This window comes from Oratosquilla oratoria, chromosome 20 (assembly GCF_046742065.1).
Source record: "Oratosquilla oratoria isolate Oo_2021 chromosome 20, ASM4674206v1, whole genome shotgun sequence".
Lineage (NCBI taxonomy): Eukaryota > Metazoa > Arthropoda > Malacostraca > Stomatopoda > Squillidae > Oratosquilla > Oratosquilla oratoria.
In genome coordinates this window covers 32961625-32966624 of record NC_134796.1, presented here as the reverse complement: position 1 = coordinate 32966624, position 5000 = coordinate 32961625, and the positions used below count along the sequence as shown (strand labels likewise).

The 5000-nt window shown below is 43.6% G+C and overlaps 1 protein-coding gene across 9 annotated transcripts in view; it reads left to right on the top strand.

The window, feature by feature from the left end:
* Window positions 1-5000, top strand: part of LOC143036447 (uncharacterized) — a 418880-nt gene that overhangs the window by 220319 nt on the left and 193561 nt on the right. The window lies entirely within an intron of this gene.

The window sequence follows — 5000 nt, the reverse complement described above, 5'->3', positions numbered from 1 at the left end:
AGAACACAGTGAAGGATATAAGCAAGACCGAGACAATACAACGAGCAGCAACCAAACTGGTCCCTAGCCTGGCAGATAAACCATACGAGGAGAAACTAAAAGCACTGGGTCTGCCAACGTTGAAGGATCGAAGGGAAAGAGGTGACGTGATTATAGTATTCAGGTAGCTTAAAGTGATAAACTATATTGGCAGAATCCATCTCTTGATTAGGGATGGGAGGGCTTTTAGAGGTCATAGAAACAAATCGAGAAAGACTACATGTCTAAAGGCTGTGAAGAAATACATTTTTCTAATAGGTCCATCAATACTTGGAATAGCTTAGGTAATATAGCTAGAACAGTGCAGCAGTTCAAAGGTGGTATAATTGGAAGAGAATGGACAAAGACCAAGATGGAATCAAACATGATTTTCAAGCTAACGTATAAGAAATTGGAGAGTAAGGGACACGACTTGAAGTGTGCTGTTCCTTTTCTTTATATTGCATTTAGATAAATACACACACACGTGAATGTGCAGGATGACTGCTCTGCTCCGATTATACCTTTAACGACGTGGATCAGCGTTCGAATCCCCCGTGGCTTCTACTTGCCCCAGAAATCCGGGTACACAGAGCAGAAATGACTGTTTCAGTTACAGCTAAGCGCCTCCTGGCATGAAATAACCATCACTTATCAAGTTTCTATTAATTTCTGTGTCGGAATATCTCCATACGTATATTTATTTCATCATGACTTAAAAAAGGGAGGATCACTGGTATGGCAACTTCTGCTTGGCTCGACAGACTACCATATTAGTAGGTCTCGCTTTTCTCAGACGCTGAAACAGAGTATAGATGTCTGTATCTCGTCTCTTGTGTGTTTGTGTGATCTCGTTGTGTTATGTAACAGGGAGCTTCCTGTGTGTGTGCGTGCGTGCGTGCGTGCCAGTTCTCATCTCATGCTGTGACCTGATTAGGATCACATATACACCCTCCCCCCCTCTCTCTCTCTCTCTTTTGTTCTCCTTCCTTCTGCCTCTTTCTCTATATGTCCCTTCTCTATCTTTCATACCTTTCCTTCAATTTAATCTTCACTCTAATTTGAGATAATCTTGTGATATGGTAGATTCTTATTTATCTGTTTACATGCTTTTTATTTATTTATTTTATTTATCCATTTATTTTTTAAACAAGTGCGTTGGGCATAGATTGACCCTTTATTGAGTCTTTTGTCAACCAAAAGCTGGTTATTTTACTTGTGTCGATTCGTTGTATCCTCAGCATCATACCATGAGAAAAGGAGCTGATGTTGGGCTCCCCCAGCCATCGTGCTTACGTGTGCGTATCACCGTTTTAGAGATACAGAAGGCTGTATCATATTCCAAGAGATAGACGGGCTCAGCAGGGGAACATTAAATATGTTTTGTGTGTGTACAATGTACGAGTATCTACTTTATATGCGTATGGCCGTTGCCTTCGTAATTATGTCTGCTTGCTTTTGTATGATTCATACGTGTGCGTACGTGCGTGTATTTCTTCTCATCCCACCCTCCCTTCCCCTCCGCTCCCCTCCCTTCCTCTCCGCTCCCCTCTCTTCCATTCCCCCCTTTTTCCTCCCTTCCCTCCCCCTTCACCTCCACTCAATTCCCTCTCCATCTTTCCTCCTCATTCCTCTTCATTCTTCACCCCTCCCCTTCTCTTCCTTTCTCCTTCCTTCCCCACCTTCCCCTCCGTTCCCTCGCGAAGACGAGCCTGCATGGCACTGGGAAGCAGAAGAGAGGGGAGGGGAGGGAGGGAATGGTAGGGGGAATAAGGTGGTAGGGAGCCGAGGGAGGGAGGGGAGAAGAGACTAGACAGTTGGCTCGGGCGAGGTAAACTGCTTCTAGTTGGGGTGGGTGAGAAGGGGGAAGGGGGGGGGGCTAGAGGCGAGAGGGATGCCAGTGGCCAGAAGGCGGGTGCCATTCTGGGTGCCACAGACCGTCTCGGGCAGGTAAAGAAGAGGCGACGGGTGCCCGGCCGTTTCCGTTGGCGGTAAGTGATTTTGCCGCCTCCGGGGAATAAAGGGAAATATATTTTCCTTCCGGTGCTTTGGTAAGAACGCGCGCGTAGGTGAGAGAGATTTTATCGAAGTAAAAGGTGTTTGGGGGGACGTAGTGAAAGGATGGGGCTGGAGAAGGAAGGGCACAAATAACGAGGAATAGGGTGGGGAGGAAGAGGGGCAGGGGGACTTGGAAAGGCGTGGGGGAACTTGGGAGAGGAAAGGAGAGGAGCAGAAGAGGAAAGGAAGGAAAGGAGGACTCGGAAGGAAGAGGAAAGGAAAGGGGACTATGTCACTATCGTTTACTCGCCAACACACTCAAACGAACTGAAAGCACATCACACCCCAGTACGCATCTATACCATATCTACATCACAGCCAAATACTACCCATACGACACCTACACCATACCCACACTACACCCACACCATACCCACATCACAGCCATACCCACACTACATCCACACCATGCCCACACCACACCTACACATCATACCCACAGTACACTCACACCATACCCACACTACACCCACACCATACCCACACTATATCCAGACATACACCACACCCATACCATAATCACTCCACTCGCACAATACAACCACACCCTACCCACACTACACTTACACCACAACCACATTATATCCACACGACACCACACCAGAGTACGGCACATGGCACACACAGCTTCTGTATCGGCTGCGTTCAAGATTTATGCATCTCATTCGTGCCATATAGTGCCAAGTGTCACACAGTGTCATTCGGTGCCATGCGTCTAAATGTCATAACGTGTCTTCTGTCGCCTTTGTCGTACCGTATATCGTGTGTCAGGCCCTGTCATTCTGTGTCGTGTGGCATTGCATGTCACGTCGTCCTGTGTTATTATGTGCCATTATTTCTCCAGCTTCCGTGCCATTGACGTGCCCCGTGTCGAATTCTCACTGCGTGCCATTAGAAGCGTGACACGGGACTGCAGGAGAGGTGGGTTGTCACGCTACACGTATCATGTAATAGTGTCATCATTTGGATCCCCTCGAGGCGCTCGAAAGGATTCCTTCAGTCCTTCCTTCCTTCCTTCTTTCCTTCTGTTTCTCGAAATTTTCTTCAGTCGTGGGGCCCATCCTGTCAGCGCTTAATGAAATCGTCTAGCTGGTCCAAGACGAAACGGTTCAAATGTCTTATGTGAAGGGTTAGGCCTTAGCTTTGCTTCTTTTTTATCATAAGGCCGTCTTTCCCTATCGTCATCTTCGGTGCGTGTGTGTGTGAGCCCGCATGGGTGTGTACGTTCGTGTGTGTACATTTATTTTGATTTTATTGTGTGTGTGTGTCGTGCGCGTACGTGCGTGTCGTGTACATCCGCGTGTGTGCGTTTGTGTGTACACGTTCTTTCCCATCCTTCTTGTACGTAATGGCTTTCTTGGATATATACCTCTATAGTTAAGAATTTTATAGTTTTTGGTATTCATGAATTGTTCGCGTACTCCATGTATATATTTTGTTGATTTATGGGTTTGATATCTCCACCTCCTCGCTACCGGGGTCGGGCTGGGGAGGGCTGACATTGCTGAGAGGATGAAATCGCCTCCTCCTGGCGCCAATCGGAATAAAAGGAAAATGCCAACCGATACGGAAGTGGGAGGTCATCAGTAGGCTCGCGATTTTTATGAAATATATATAAATGTTTTATTTTTTCATGGTTTTTTATTAATTAAATCATCAATATTATAATTGTATTATATATATATATATATATATATATATATATATATATATATATATATTATATTCTCTCCAAGAATTGGTCGTGCTCGTGCTGGTTTGCTCTGCCCCTGTCTCCCTCTGCGATCGAGAGAGAGGAGCAGAAGAAATAAAACACACAATATTTAAGAGAGACTGGCTATCAAGATAATATACGAGAGAGAGAGAGAGAGAGACAGAGAGAGAGAGAGGGGTGGATAGGGAGAGAGTAGAAGAGATAAAACGAGGAAACAAACACATAAAACATATAAACAATATAAAACCTTTGGCTATCATGACAAAATGAGAGAAAGAGAGAGAAAAAGAACTAGGAAACAAACAAACGAACACACATGACAAAATGAGAGAGGGAGGGAGAAAAGAAAGAGAAAAATAAATAAAACTAGGAAACAAGCACAGAAACGAACACACAACATCCAAACAAAATAAAACCCTATCAAGGCAACCTACGAGCAGGACATTCATCTCAGTGAATCTTGAATATTGAATCTGAGCGAAATATTTTTAAGTCGTCGACTTCGCGATTTGTGAAATTTGTTTATCCACCTAGAGCTTAAATCTCAAGTGAGGCTGGTGCTCAGTGGGAAAATATTCTGAGCTTTGATGGTATCAATTCTCATAATAAGATGAATATTGAAATCCTGTATGTCGATAACACTGGGCAATACACTTTGCTGACATAGGTTTTTTGGTTGTTTTTAACTAATTTTTATGCGCCGATTTCAAATATGGTATCCATTTTTTTCTAACACATCAGGTTTTTATTCTATAGCATATCCCTATTTTATGATATAATGCATAAATAATGCATAATAATTACTTGATCAGCATAGTTTACCAAGTCCTAGTACTTTAAAATATAAGTTATAATGTCAATAGGATCTGAAAAGATTAGTGAAATACAAGTTAGCATCACTTTTTATCGAATACATCTAGTTCTCAAACATAACAGATAAAACAAGCACAATTGTGCACGAACCACATATTTATGGAACGAACTTCCGCTTACAAGAGCGTCTGGAGTTTTTCATTTCTACAGTCTCTTTGAATACTCCAACAGTAGTCGGCCATCATATGTGTGTTCCATCTACCTTGATATCTCTCCTCCATAACCTTGATATCTTGATGAAAACGCTCACCATGTTCATCGCTCACGTCTCCAAGATTAGCAGGAAATTCATTGAGATGGTTTTTGAGGAAATGAACCTTTATGTTCTTGTTGCAGC